The sequence below is a fragment of the Lynx rufus genome, unplaced genomic scaffold (genome assembly GCF_022079265.1).
Source record: "Lynx rufus isolate CCGP_SWC_20201006 ecotype Redwood Valley unplaced genomic scaffold, mLynRuf1.p SCAF_22, whole genome shotgun sequence".
In the NCBI taxonomy this organism is placed as follows: Eukaryota; Metazoa; Chordata; class Mammalia; order Carnivora; family Felidae; genus Lynx; species Lynx rufus.
In genome coordinates, this window is record NW_025814837.1 from 488,987 (window position 1) to 504,563 (window position 15,577).

The 15,577-nt window shown below is 38.9% G+C and overlaps 1 long non-coding RNA gene across 1 annotated transcript in view; it reads right to left on the reverse strand.

Annotated features, from left to right (window-relative positions):
- Positions 1-1,423: 1,423 nt before the first annotated feature.
- LOC124517642 (uncharacterized) overlaps positions 1,424-15,577 on the reverse strand; it is a 211,256-nt gene continuing 197,102 nt past the window's right edge. Inside the window, exon 3 of the long non-coding RNA XR_006963518.1 lies at positions 1,424-1,477. This is a non-coding gene — a long non-coding RNA (uncharacterized LOC124517642). The remainder of the gene's footprint in view (positions 1,478-15,577) is intronic.

Below are 15,577 nucleotides of genomic sequence, written 5' to 3' on the forward strand. Positions count from 1 at the left end.
TATAAAAAGACATTTTATGAATCAATAAGAAAAAAGCAAACAAACTAATGGATAAATAGGAACAAAGTTATTAAGACAATTTACAAAGGAAGAAACCCAAATAACTTTCATATATGAAAAAAATATCAACTCACAATAATCGGGGAAATGCAAATTAAACCCTCAGTGAGATACAATTACACAATTACCAGGCTGTCAAAAATTACAAAGTCTGACAATACAATAAGTATTAAAACAGGATGGGTTAGGCTAAGCAGTAAGTTTTTTTTTTAATTCTCTGGCTTCAAACAATAAGAGATTATTTCTCATTCACAAGCTAAGGCCAACACAGGAGGTTGACAGGGGATTCTGCACATGATAATAACTTAGGGACAAGGCGAAAAGAAGTCTCACCATTTTATGACACTGCCATCTGGAATTGCTGCAGCAGGAAAGGAATATGGAAAATTACTAAAAAAAAAAAAAAATTAAATACTTCCACCCAGAAATGAACTTTATTGTCCAAAGCAGGAGCAAACTAAGTCACTACTTTCAAAGAGGTGAGGAAGTGTAATAAGCCTTACTGTTCCTGAAAAAAAGAAGTGAAAATACTGTTCCTGAAAATATTGATGGGCACTAGTAATATCTATCACATTAAGTGCTGCCTTGCATATGCATCAAGGGGAACTGCTGGAAGAGGTATAAATTGGCACAACCAATGTGGTCAAAGTTTGGTGTTGCCTAGTGAAGTGGAAATGCCTGTGCTCTGCAATCCAATCCTGCTTCTGAGTATATATACTCTGGAGTCCTAGCAAGTATTCGTTACATGTGTACTGGGAGAAACTGTACACAGGTCTACTGCATCCTTGTTCACAACAGCACAGCTTTAAAAACAACCAAAAATCCATCCACAATATAACAGATAATAAGCTATAATCTATTCATGCAAATAAATCCTATAAAGTATTGAAAATTAATGATGTAAGCCATTCAAATCAACAAGAATAAATATAATGTTGAGTAAATAAACAATACATACAGAATAATTCCATTTATATTAACTTCATAACAGGCAAGACTACTATATATACATACATACAATCACACACATACGTATATTTATATAATATCAGGGATATATACCTGTGTATATATTTTTATATTTAAAATACATACATAATATTTAAGTACATGCATGTGTGTATATTATATATCAATTCATTTGTAAATGTTTTCCTAGACGGAAAAGCTGTCCAGAAAAACAAAGAATTATCACCAAAGTCAGGACAACAGTTACCCCTGGGGTAGAAGTAGGCGGATGAGCTTAGAAAAACACACAGGAAAAACAAAAACAAAAACAAAAACAAAAACAAAAACAAAAACAAACAAAAAAAGAAAAACACACAGGGGGCTTCTTAGATATGGTCTATGTTCTTTTTCTTACCTGGATGTTGTTACAAAGGTCCTTGATTCATCCTTAATGCTATTCTCTGTCCATCTGTATTTATACAAAAGGAAAACAAGACAAACATGCTTAAGTAATGTATAAAACACTTGAAAATAGAGAAAACAACATTCCAGCAAGAAAAGGCACTAGCAATAAGTTATAAATAACACCAAATGAGAATCTAGTCCCTGAATCCAAAAATGTCAGAGAAGGATGGAATGACTGTTGGCTGCCATGGTCAGGGATAGATTAGTGAATGAGCCAGGACTTGGTTTAGGCAATGAAGGATACAGTTCTAGTAACTGGGGAAGGAAGAATAGTTTGTAAATTTATTGCCTAAGAAGGAAAAGACCAAGAGATAATTTAAAGGGTGTTAATCACACAACACAGGCTTAGGTAGTAGGCTTATGCAGAGTAGTGGCACTGATTTGCATTCTTGTTTTCTCTTCAGTCGATTATTTCACTTCTCAGGAAGATGTATACACACATACACAAAGGACATGTCATTGCAAAGATATGTACATTTTTGCTTAATTTTTTTATTTTTATTTTTATTTATTAAGGATTATCTAATGTTTTTTAAATTTTATTTATTTATTTGGAGAGAGAGACACAGCACATGAGTGGGGGAGAGACAGAGAGAGGGAGGGAAAGAACCCCAAGCAGGCTCTGCACTACCAGCACAGAGCCTGACGTGGGGCTCAAACCCACAAACTGTGAGATCATGACCTGAGCTGAAGTCAAGAGCAGGAACATTTAACCAACTGAGCCACCCAGGCACTCTTTCCCTTAATTTTTTTTTAAATGTTTATTTATTTTTGAGAGAGAAAGAGCATGAACAGGGAAGAGGCAGAGAGAGGGAGGATAGAGGATTCAAAGCAGGCTCTGTGCTGACAGCAGAGAGCCCAAAGCAGGGCTCCAACTCAGGAACTGTGAGATCATGACCTGAGCTGAAGCTGCTCACTTAACTGACTGAGCCACCGTGGCGCTCCTTAATTTTTTAAAGATATAGAAGATAAAAGTATAACTTTTAAGACTCCCTCCCCCAATATATAGGAGATAGGAAAAGTAGAACTGGAGGATTTGAAAGAAAGAAAAAAAAGCGTTTCCTGAAATCTCTGAAATCGTATCACCCAGACCAGTTTCTTTAAGCATGGTCAGCATAGACAGGTGCTGGTGCCTGAGCTGTTTGTTACTGTACGTGACAAACTCAACAACTGAGAACAGACACTTAGAAATTGTTCCATCTATTTAATAGAGTAATCTTACATTTATTGAATAAAATTCTAAAACTGGGGTCCATATTGATATGCCATTTTTTTTATTGAAAAGTATTTGACATATACTTGTGTAAATTTAAGGTATATATGTTAATTTGAAACATTTATATATATATTGTAATTTATATATTGTGTATATATTTATATATATTTATATTGTATTATGTAAATTCATGTATATATTGTAATATGATTTATATATATTGTATTGTAATTTATGTTTATATATTGTATATATATTATAATATGATTGCCATTGTAGAGATGATGAGCACCTCCATCAAGTTGTATATGCTAGGTTTTTATTCATTTTATTTCTGCAGGATTTTATAGCATTGATGAGTAATGGGAATTTTTTTTAATGAAAGGGCTCCTCACCACAGATAATTTGAGAAATACTGATACCTCATTTACCTAGACATTCAGTCTAACACTTAGAAATACTTGGATGTCTTCATTAGAGCAAGAAAAAAAACTGAATCTATTTTCTGTAGTATTTCTGCTAATGCATACAGTGATATTACTTTTTAAAATTTTTTAACATTTATTTATTTTTGACAGAGACAGAGCGTGAGCAGGGGAGGGGCAGAGAAAGAGGGAGGCACACAGAATCCGAAGTAGGCTCCAGGCTCTGAGCTGTCAGCACAGAGCCTGACGTGGAGCTAGAACCCACAAACCATGAGATCATGACCTGAAACAAAGTTGGACGCTTAACCGACAGAGCCACCCAGGTGTCCTGGGTGATATTACCTTTTAAGAAATGAATCCTTTAGGGGCACCTGGGTGGCTCCATCGGTTAAGCATCTGACTTTGGCTTAGGTCATGATCTAAGGTTTGTGGGTTCGAGGGTTCGAGGGTTTGAGCCCTGCGTCGAGCTCTGTGCTGACAACTCAAAGCCTGGAGCCTCCTTCAGATTCTGTGTCTCCCTCTCTCTCTGCCCCTCCCCTGCTCATGCTCTGTCTCTCTCTGTCTCAAAAACAAATAAGCATTAAAAAAATTTTTTTGGGGGGGTGCATGGGTGGCTCAGTCAGTTGAACATCTGACCTTGGCTCAGGTCATAATCTCACGGTTCGTGGGTTTGAGCCCCGCATTGGGCTCTGTGCTGACAGCTCGGAGCCTGGAGCCTGCTTCAGATTCTGTGTCGTCCTCTCTCTCTCTGCCCTTCCCCTGCTCACACTCTGTCAGTCTCTCTCTCAAAAAATAAACATTAGGGGCGCCTGGGTGGCGCAGTCGGTTAAGCGTCCGACTTCAGCCAGGTCACAATCTCGCGGTCCGTGAGTTCGAGCCCCGCGTCAGGCTCTGGGCTGATGGCTCAGAGCCTGGAGCCTGTTTCCGATTATGTGTCTCCCTCTCTCTCTGCCCCTCCCCCGTTCATGCTCTGTCTCTCTCTGTCCCAAAAATAAATAAACGTTGAAAAAAAAAATTAAAAAAAAAATAAAATAAACATTAAAAAAATTTAAAAAATTTTCTTTAAAGAAATTTAAAGAAATGAATTATTTATTTTCACACTGTATCCTCGAAGATGCCTTTCTCTGTCGCTACCTCAATGGCACATATAATCAACTTTCTTTCCACCCACTCAAAAGAAGGATAATCTTTCAAATACTGCCTAAATTCCTAAATTTTCACCATTGTTGTTTTCTCTGAATTGCAGCACCTCTTAATGCATGCAAGGGAGAACAACAGAATTGATATGTCATATGATTTTGATCTTGCCATTTCCCTGCTCTAAAATCTTGGGTTTTTCCTGATTATACTTAGTAATTTCTTTTAGTATCAAAGCACTTTCACACATCCCCTTCCTTCCATGTCTATTGCCCCTATCCTATCTAAGATCATCATTACCTCTAGCTCAACCTTTTATAATAACCACCAATGTGAAACCCAACCTACAACTCCCTTTACTATACTCTGTCCCATTCAGAACAGTCAGATTTATTTCCCTGAAGTCAAAATATGATTCTAGCCCTGGAACCCAAAACTCTTCAGGGTTGCCTACTGAACAATTGCTATTGATGAAATATAAATTTCTCACACCTGGAAGGCAACATTCTCCACATTATGACCTCAACTGACCTGCCTAATCTGATATTTCACCATTCCTCATCATATAATTTATGATGCTCTACACAAAAGGAATACTACTCTCTTAACACAGCATAACCTGTAAAGCCTTTACTGCAGTCTTCAGTAGAATACACAACACCTCCCCCACCTTTACACCCATATTCTCCTTCTTTCCCTCCACGATACTTTGTTGGATGGGTTACTCATCTTCCCCTACAATAGGTCACAGTTATTGGTCTTACGGCACACTGGAATTTAACACCACGGAGAAGCTGTTGTTATCCTCACCGTGCCTATGATGGAGGTTCCATGAATAGGAGTCTCCTGTGGATAAATGAATTTCCTCACTGAACAGGAGACAGGGTTTTATTAGGATTTTTTTATTTCTGGGACACCTGGGTGGCTCAGTCGGTTAAGCAGCCGACTCTTGATTTTGGCTTAGGTCATGATCTCACAGTTTGTGATATCAAGCCCCGCCACAGGCTTTGTGCACTGACAGTGCAGAGCTGCTTGGGATTCTCTTTCTCTCTGCCCCTTCCCCACTGGTGCATGTGCTCTCTTTCTCTCTCTCAAAGTAAATAAACATTTAAAACAATTTTATTTCTAATTTGGCAAATCAGTATTAAACTGAAACATGTTATCATATACATCTTTTTCATAGTCACTCTAGACCAGTATGTTCGTCATTTATTATTATTTGAAATTTGAAGTGCCTGTGACTTGTCTGCCATACAGTGAGACGGACATATGGTGTAGTACCTGGGATTATGCATTATGGACCCAGGTTGCCCTTCTGCTACTCATTCGTAGCATGAAAAAGTTTATTTTTTACATGTCTCAGCTTTCCATATCTGTAAAGGGAATGAGAATCTATCTCATACGATTCTTGTGGAGAGTCTATGAGCCTATACAAGGAAATACCAACAACAGGGCCTGGCCTGTGACAAGTGCTAAGAAAATGCCACCTTCCATTATTATTGCTGAAGAACAAGGGTTTTGTTGTAATTATGGGTTTTTTTGTTGTTATTGTTTTTCTATCCAAGCATACTGCCTATGTGTATTTAGTACACATAGTACTTTAGCAGTGATATACGTACTGGAGTTAGTAGAGTGAACAAGATGAAGCTTATATTCTGGTAGACATATTTGAGCTTGTTACTTATCTCAGTTCCCTACTACTCTCACCATTTGAACGTTGCTTTATTGTCTCCAAGGTCCTAATTCCAGGCTGTCTTTAGACCCATCTCCCCAACTGAGAAAAACACAGAGTGAACCTGAAGTTCTAGGAATCTAGTCTGACTGAGTGGAAAGCCCATACACTTTGAAATAACAAAGACCTCAGTTCATTGTTCAGGTCTACCATTTATCAGACGGCTGATGTTGAACCCACTGACTTCCCCGAGCTTCAGTTGGAAACTGAATCTGTGTAATATCCACCACTTAGAATTATTGTGTAAATCAACAGAAATAAATATTTAAAGTGCCTGGCATATAGTTACATACCCAATAAAAGCAAGCTATTATTGTTTTTATGGAAGTGTACATATTTCTTATAGACATCGGAAACTTTTATAATAAAACATCCTAGAATGCCTACCCCACAATCCTGCTCCACTAAAATTAGATTACTTAAATTTAATGTATTAGAAGTACATTAGATAATCTTAAAAACTGAAGGAATTATGTGCTTTTTAATAGATAACATTTAATAACCCTTGATGAGGCTTAAAAATATAAACCGATACCTTCATATAAACTCTGTTCTCATAAAACAAAAATGGCTCTCATATCTGTAAGTTTATACTTGCTCACGGTTTTATGTTAATTCCTTTCCCTAGGCCTCTACTCATCAATACAAGCATTCACAATTAGACACATTCTTAAGTCCAGAAGGAGCAAACTTTTTCTCAAGTGCAAACCCACGTGGAACTGTAAGGAATAATGGGGTATTTATGCTATGGTGTCTCAAAACTAAGAGGTTCTTAGTCACTGGTTTTTGTCCTCTCTTCTGATATTTTTCCAAGTGGTGTCCATTGTGAAAAGTACCACTCTATAACCATACTTCGAACAAATTCAAGAGTTGTAAACTTGCTTAAGAAACATGTAATTATCTTTATTACCTAGGAATGCATGGTCCAGTATGGTAGCTACTAGCCATAGTGGCTATTGAGCAGGGGTGTGTTGATGAATATTTAAGAATTAGCTATACCTCAATCCCTTACATTGCCAAGTTGTGACAGTTGATGATATCTGTGGAATAAATATTCCCACAGTACCCAAATTAAATCTACCCAGCAGGTCATGAAATTCTGAAAATTTAACAATTGGCTCTAGCAATCCAGTACAATTTAGCTCCAGCATACCACCAAGATAGCTAGTCCAAATTGAGATGCATTTTTAAGTGGAAATGCACATTATATTTTTAAGACAGTAAAAAGAAAAAGAATGTAAAATATGTCTGCTTTATATTGAATACATTGAAATATTTTAGATACATTGAATAAACTATATCATTAAAATTAATTGCAGTTGTTATTTACTTTAATTTTTTTTATGTTTATTTTCGAGAGAGAGCAAGCACATGCGTGTGTGCGAGGGGCAGAGACAGAGGAGACAGAGGATCTGTGCTGTGCTGACCGCTCCTCTGACAGAGGAGACAGAGCTCTCTGTGCTGACCGCAGAGAGCCTGATGCAGGGCTGGGGCCCAGAAACCTCACGTCCATGACCTGAGCCGAAGTCTGACAACCAACTGAGCCACCCAGGTGCCCTGTTATTTACCTTTTTAAAATGTGGTTTAGAAAATGTAAAATTGGATATGTGACTTAGTTCACATTCTATTCTGATTGGATGACACTGATTTAGGGAAGTATTTTTAATTAACATGTTTACTTTTAAATCATATTTTGTTGATGCATATCATTTTCTTAATTACATTTGGTGACAAAAAGTTGGTTCAAATTAAATTTCCAAAATTCTAACCTGAATAACTCAGAAAATGATCTTCCAAAATATGCTATATTCCAGTTTACCCACCCACCCCCCAAAAAAGCCCACAAAAGCAAAAAACAAAAAAAAAAACACAAACCTGTGAATACATACACACACACACACACACATATATATATATATATATATATATATATATATATATATATATATATCAGATTCCATTAGTACTAAGTGGCACTTGAAAATATTTCATATTCGACACATCTAGTAAAGATGAGGTTTGTGGCAAAATTTTAAATGTCTAATGTGATCAAACTGCATAACCTTGAGCACACCTATAAGAAATAATGGGTGAGGCAAATTGAAAACTGTAGAGCAAGGCCTGAATTCAGGGACATGTGGTTTTATGGAGTCCTGTAATTTTCCAGTGGCTCACTGATGGCCTGTGAATATACTATACGTGAATATGAAAAGCCTTTGTACTTCAGTGAGCCAACAGATCAGCTTGAAGGAATGGTAATGCATCCTCACAGGTGAGCTGCACCTTAATAAAGGAAGGGAAGAAGTACCAGGACACAAAAGGATGGCTTCAGGTCTAAAAGTCACAGCTGCAGATGACATATAAGCTTTCCAGGGTTACCATGCCCTACCAAGCTTGTCAGAAAACATTTCTTGTAACCCTGCTCAAACGAAAAAGTACAACGATTTCACTTATCAAAAATATAAATTCCAGATTTAATAGGCCTTTCTTACTAGGAAATTCGTAGCATCTGGTATATCATTGTAAATCACGTTTTTATTATGCTAATATGCATACAATTATTGCTCTCTTTAGAGAATGCCCTGGTAAAAAGGTACAAATGGATTAGAGCTCCACACTGGGTACAATAGAGTGGAAGTTAGGAAGGTGTCATGGAATTTGTGACAGTGGGGTGGAACGTACTCCAGACTGAGCATCAGAAGCCTTCTGTTCCTATTCTGTTATCTCCCTAACCCTATTTAACCCTGGGCACTCCATTTAGCCGCTAGATCTCTCTATCTGAAAAATAGGGATAATGGTAGATGCCTTATGAGCTGATTGTGAGCCTGAGTTATGCATTGACTTAAAAAAGGGCTTTGCATGTGGACTATTTTATACAGACTATTCCTATGAAACAGCTTTAGGGAGCAATCGAATGTCCCCAAAGAAGAGCTAAAGAGGGGAACTTCCTGAGAGAAATCTATCAAGATATGTTCAGATAAATAATTCATTAAGTAAGGCTGTCTAAAATTGGGAGTTCTCTGCAAAGTGTTGAGGAAGCTTCTTAAAACACCAGTTATTTCCCCTGCTCTTCAGAGTTTATAGTTTAGTTTGGAAACTGTGAATAAACACATAAATAGAGGACAATTCTAAGAAACAACTTAAACAACAAGCATGTTAGCGTGAATTAGCTGAGTTCTCTTGGCACTTCTGTTGTGAATGAGACCAGACTACGTGTTACTCTGTGTAGGTTTAAGGAAGAAGGTAAATTCTAGGCAGGGGCTTACAAAATGTTTGGATTTAACTGGAAAAGAGAAGGCACAAAAAAGAAAGTGGAGTAGTCAGAGCCAAGGATACAGATTAGAGAGACATGAAAAAGTCACAAAACGTTCAGAAGTAAGGCATGGAGGCTTTTTTTTTAAATTTTTTAATTTTTTTTTATTTTTTTGAGGGAGACAGTGACACCGTAAGTGGGGGAGAGGTGGAGAGAGGGAGAGAGAGAGAATCCCAACCAGGGTCCTTGCTGCCAGCACAGAACCTGACATGGGACTCAAACTCATGAAACCACGAGATCATGACCTGAGCCGAAACCAAGAATCGGATGCTTAACCTACTGAGGCACCCAGGCAGCCCAGACATGGAAGCTTTTGACCACTGATGAGGGTCTGGAACATCACACCAAACAATTTGGCTGAGATAAGCTATTCAGTGGAGAAATACTGAAGTTTCTGAGTTGAGTCATGTTTTAAGTAAATGGAAGACCATGATCCCTAGAGCCAAATATTCCAGAGCTGGGAAAGCCCTCTATGAGACCCTCTGTTTATCTTAAAATGGAAGCCTCATGTTTGGATTTTATAAGATTGTCTATTTAAAAACCAAAACTGCCTGCCATATATGTAGATATTTAATAGAGTACCTTTTAATTTGCCTTAAAATAGAGTTTTACATTTTAAAAAAGGCTTTCCTCAAGAAGCTCAGCCTAAAAGGCTCACTGGCTGAACACAGAGCAATGTCTTGTCAATGGTGGGGACTGAGCTGGCATCTGAGCATTCGGACTCACTCTCACTGGACTGAGAATCACAGAGGAGGATCGGGAAATGCAACAGAGCATCATCTATAGACTGAACCATGTCTTGCAGAAGTGTTAAGAGCAGGCCAACATGTTATGTTGCTATTCTACTCCCACCAAACAGATACTAAAGTGCAACCTTCACCACTGGGGAGCAGCTGTTCACCAGCTCTGGCCAGCTGTGAGGATAAGCTATACCACAGTAATAGTTCAGGTATGTATCTTGTAGACTTGGGTGGTGACAATGGGGCTGAAGAGGAGGCAAGAGGTCCCCCCAAAAAGCAAAAAAGTCACCACTGATCACAGAAGTGTCATTTCGAATCGTTCCCAATACTGGGGAGACAGCATGAGGTAGACAGGGTGGTTGGTATCACTCCTTAGAGGCATTTTTCTTAGAACAGAGTGTTGCTCTATTTCAAATAGTGTCTTATCTTTCTTAGGTATGCACCCCACAGGCTTGGACTGCATTTACCTACCACGATGTGTTGTTAGATTAGAAACCTTATTCATACATTTATGCATTCACTCACTCAACAAAAATGTGGTAAGTATTCCCTCTGTGCCAGGTCTAAACTAGACACCCCAGCACAAAAATTTGAGACTGGTCTGTGACACTCCGAGTTGGGGTTATACCTTTATCTTTTCTTATTTTAGACCTTGATCAAGTTCATTCTTGGCATTCCTTACAGGGGAGGGGTGTTCAGTTCTGTTCTTTACCTATAAGACAGCAATTCTCTTTTTTTAGGAAACTGTGGCTTAAAAATAAAGTTCAAGTCTTTAGATATTCATAAAATGTAAGAGGAGATGGTTGCTAAGCATTTTAAAATGGTAAAAATATCAGACAATTGGGTTGGAAACAGGTTTCTATTCAAAGATTGTGCTTTATAGCTCTGTTGCCTTTGGCCAGCCACTGGAACTTTCTGGGCACATTAATGAGTTGCAAAATAAATTCTATTTGACCTACATGACAAGGCAGCTATAAAGATGAAATGAGGGAATGTATGTAAAAAAAAAAAAGTTGTATAGTATGCATTACAGAGATAGAGATATACACCTCTGTGTGTTTGGCATATACTGAAGAGTGAGAAATATAGAACTCTAACTACAGAAACCATATTTACATAATTGTCACCAGTCAGCTCAGGTGTTTTCTATGAAGGCACTGATCTCACTGTCATGGCTGACATGTGGCAATTCTGTAACTGTAAATAAAGACAAGTAGGATGAAACTTTTTTGATTAGCAGAGGGAAGCCACATGGCCTACAAGTATTCACAGGGACATACTATGCACATTTATCAACTTCTTGGGAGCAAAAGTCTCCATCTGTATGTTAAGACCTTATAAGGTTGAGGTGCTTGTATAAAGCAAAGGTTTTTCTTCTACATGGTAATAAAACACTAACACTGGGATACCCAGGCTGTTGCAAATGGGGCAGCCACCTTGGGAGGACTTTGTCCTTAGATGGAAGCTCACTGCTATCCTTGACTGTGGCTGATGCTGTTCTTGTTGTCATATGGCAGAGACAGGACCACTTCTAGAACATTTTAAATGGGAAAATCTTTATTGGTTTCCTGCCCTGAGAATTTCCCTGAGTGGCCTCCTAAGTCAGAAAAGTGTGAAAAGACACTGGTGGCAAGCTGGGTCGTGTAGAGGGAAAAAGCACAGGCCAATTTCTGACCCAACTTACTATGTGTTTCAACTGCTGTTTTTCCTCTCCCACCCTGAGTCAACTATTCCTGACATGTGAGTAAACATGCTTCCTTGCATGCCCTCAGGCAGGTGAACACATTTATTTCCATACTTCATATGGAAAGCACTTATGAATATATACTATGCTATGCACAGAGACAGAGATATGAGAGAGAGAGAGAGAGAGAGAGAAGGAGAGGTGGGAAGGGAGAGGGAGAGTATTCTCTCCCTGGGAGGAATTGTGATTGTTTTGTGCAGTACTGTATCTCCACCATTCAGAACAGTGTCTGACACCCAGTAAGTGCTTATATTAGGCAGCTTTTACTGAAATTATGCTGCATTAAAAATAAAGACATTCAATAGCTTATAGATCTGAGCATTTGCTTCTTGCTCCTGGATCTGTAGGCGTGCTTCAGCCTGGCTTTTCTCTGCTGAGAGCAGACTTTCCTGGGCTTGCCTCCAGGCTGAGAGCCAGATTCAGATCTTCTTCATGTCTTCACATTAGGGACCCCAGGATTAAACACCCGAGATATAAACCCACTCTCTTTTTTCATAATTAAAATAGGAAAGCACAGATAAAGTCTGTGGGGCTTAATGAAGACCTGCTGGGAAGAGGAACTTGAATTCCCTGTGACTATAGAGGAGTGACCCCTGGAAAGAGATCGTAGACAAGTTACTGTGCCTCTTGGAGTAAAGAGAATGGTGGACTAAATCAGCAGTTTTCAAACTTTATCTGGAAAGCTCATTCAGGAAACCTGTGTGCACAACATGGCTTTATCAGACCTAATGGAGGCTCCTGGGCTGCCAATGATGGTCCCTAGGTGGCCCTAAGCATGAGCAGTACTCTAAGGAAGAAGGAAGCCTTGAGCAAGTTTTAAACCCCAGGAGTGGATGTCTGTACAACAGAAAGCATTCTGCCCACGTGCAGCAATGGTCCTCTAAGCATAGCAAGTGCAGAACAGCACTGATGCATGACCCCACATGTCACCACTCATTTTCCTGACCAAGGGGAGAAGCAGATACCACAGTAACCATAGACTCCTCCTGCCTGCAGGAATGGAGATTGAAATGCTAGAGATAAGTAACAGGTCTCAAAAAAAATAGAGAGAGAGAGAGAGAGAGAGAGAGAAAGAAAGAGAGAGAGAGAAATTCTCTCTGCTCCAGGTCATACGATTATATAATGACAGGGTCTGGGGAAAAGGCACTGATATTTATGCTGCTCCTCATTTCTTTTACCTTAAAATCAGTTCTGATGTGTTAATGCATGCACACACTCCCAGGGGCATCCCTAAGTCAGCCCCATCGCAGACTAAAAGAAATGAGTCCTCTAAGCTCCTCAAGAGGTTTACCTGCCATTCCAATTTGCTTCTCCTCAAACCCTTGCATGCCTTTAAATAAGGATGCTGTGTCAGTGACTCTGTCCAGTTGCTCAGAGCTGGGAGGGATTGAAGATAAATTCTAGAAATGCATTTAATAATTCTTAAGATTTGCAAGCCAGAGGCCCTTGACTTGTATTTTTTTTTATCTTAAAACTGTTGTATATAAACAGCTACAAAAATAATCTTCAGAGAGCAGCAGTGTGGCACATACGGATAACACTCAGATGATCTTTTATCATCTCTAAAACCAGAAAAGAAGACTAGAGGATCTCTAAAACCCCTACTAGCTTTAAGTCAGGGTAGTTGTGTTACAAGTTAAAATTCAAAGATTTAGTTCATGATCACCAGAGGAATGGGCAAAGCTGAGAAAACTATTCTGATTCAGAATCAGAAGGCCAAGAAGGACCAGTGTAGGAGGAGAAGGCTGCTCTGTGTCCTTGCATCCTTGTAAAAAGGCATAGATTCTACCACAGCTCACTGCATCAATACTTGGTCACTCTCAAGGACCGCCCTATGGTCCTTAACATCTTTTGAATTAAGGACCTCTTTTTTTTTTAACTTTGTAATTTTTTTTAATATATGAAATTTATTGTCAAATTGGTTTCCATACAAGGACCTCTTTTTAAAATGTATGAGTGCAATGGACCTCTCTGCAGAAAAATGTAACATGTGCTCGGGATCACAAAATTGTGAGTTCAGTTTTACACAGTTTGAGGTCCCCTGGAGCTCATCATTAAGAAGTCATTTCCAGGGTAGGAATCCAAGCGGACTCAAAATAATAAGATGACTTTGGAAGGATATAAAAAGAAAACATGATTACTTCAAATTATAAAAAGTATCATCAAATTACAAAGTTTAATCTTTATTATTCTTAAATGCATTTATTTAATTTACAAATAATACACACGTTGAAGGCCACACATCTCAAAATCACAGACACTACGTAACAGTTTGAAGAATATTGTCCTAGTCTCTCTGGCTATTTGCACAGTTAGGTAGGGGTGTGATTTCAGGGCTTTCTTATATTATAACCTTTCTGTAATCCTACTATGGTGTCTAAAGCCCTCATTACCTGTTCCTTTATAGTTGTTACATACTAAAAGCATGTATTTAGATATGTGCAGTATATAAATCTGATAGGGTTAACCCATGCAGCCAATAACAGTCTATTAATAGAAGATTGTGAATGTGCACATTGTTTCTCCAGCCAGCAGGATTCCTGGAAAACAGAGTAACATCAATGTTTCTTGAGTATTAGAAGAGAAATTAAAGCCCAAAGAATGTACAGAGTCAGCAGGAGAACCAACTTTGATCCAACGTATAGTATGGGACTCGTGTGCTATAGCATGGCCGATGAGCACTAAGTATCAGTGAGCAGGGTAGAATAAGGGTTTAGGATGGAAGGAGAGGTAAACAAAACAGAATTTTAAAGTTATCGAAAATGTGCTTCCCCGTTTCACAATTTTGCCAGTCGGTCCCTATTAGTGAAAACCATCAAATGCTTTCACGCCTACATCTTATAACTTAGATTCATGGTTGAATTCTCTCTAGAGAATTAATTTGAGGGAGTCAAACCCCTGGCCTAGAGCACGGTTTTCCAACTGGGAGTGATTTTGTACCCAAGGAAGATTTAGCAATGTCTGGGGACACTTTAAGTTGTTACAACTTGCAGGGTGTGCTTCTGATGTCTAGTAGGTGGCAACCAGTGTGCTAACATCCTAGAATGAACAAGACAGACCCCCCCACACACAACAAAAAATGAGCTGGCCCAAATATCAACAGTGCCAAGGTTGAGAAACCCTGTCTTAAAGGAAGTAATGTCATTAAGTTTGACCCATGGTAGGTGTCGAGTCCAGAAATGTGTGTTCATCTGGTAACTCCTTGTCTGCTGTCCTAGCCCAGAAATCTCAATCCTGTGGAGCAGCCAGTTTTCCCCTAGTAGAGTCTGAAATATCACTGATTCATCACCAACTATCTATCTCACAATAGGGAGGAAATTTAAGACCAGCTCTATCAAAGGAAGCATAAATCTGCCCTTTCCATCGGCCTTAAAGAAACAGAATTTAATGATCTCAGCTGGGGCCTAATGAGCCAGTGTCGACATCAGAAAGCTGCTCTATATTTGACGTGCTTGACAGTGTGTTAGGGGAAAATGGGGGTGGGGGGGGGAATATAGGAAGGCTAATTGAGCACTGCAGCTGAGCAATCCATGGAAGTCTGGTCCTCTAGCTAAAGGTTGTTATGCTTCGATGGAGCCAGAGACAGACTCTGCCATGAGGATGTCACTCTGCCACATGGAAAAAATACAACTTTAAACATAACAAAAGCTGAGATATTTGGGAGTCTTGGTTTCAGTTGCAGGAGCTGCTGTCAAAAAGAATCACCCAGCTGTGGCTAACGGTCTGACTTCGATGTAAAGTACACCAGACATTAAAGGGTACCAGGTGCTTCATGTTCTGCTTTGGGACCAGGGAAG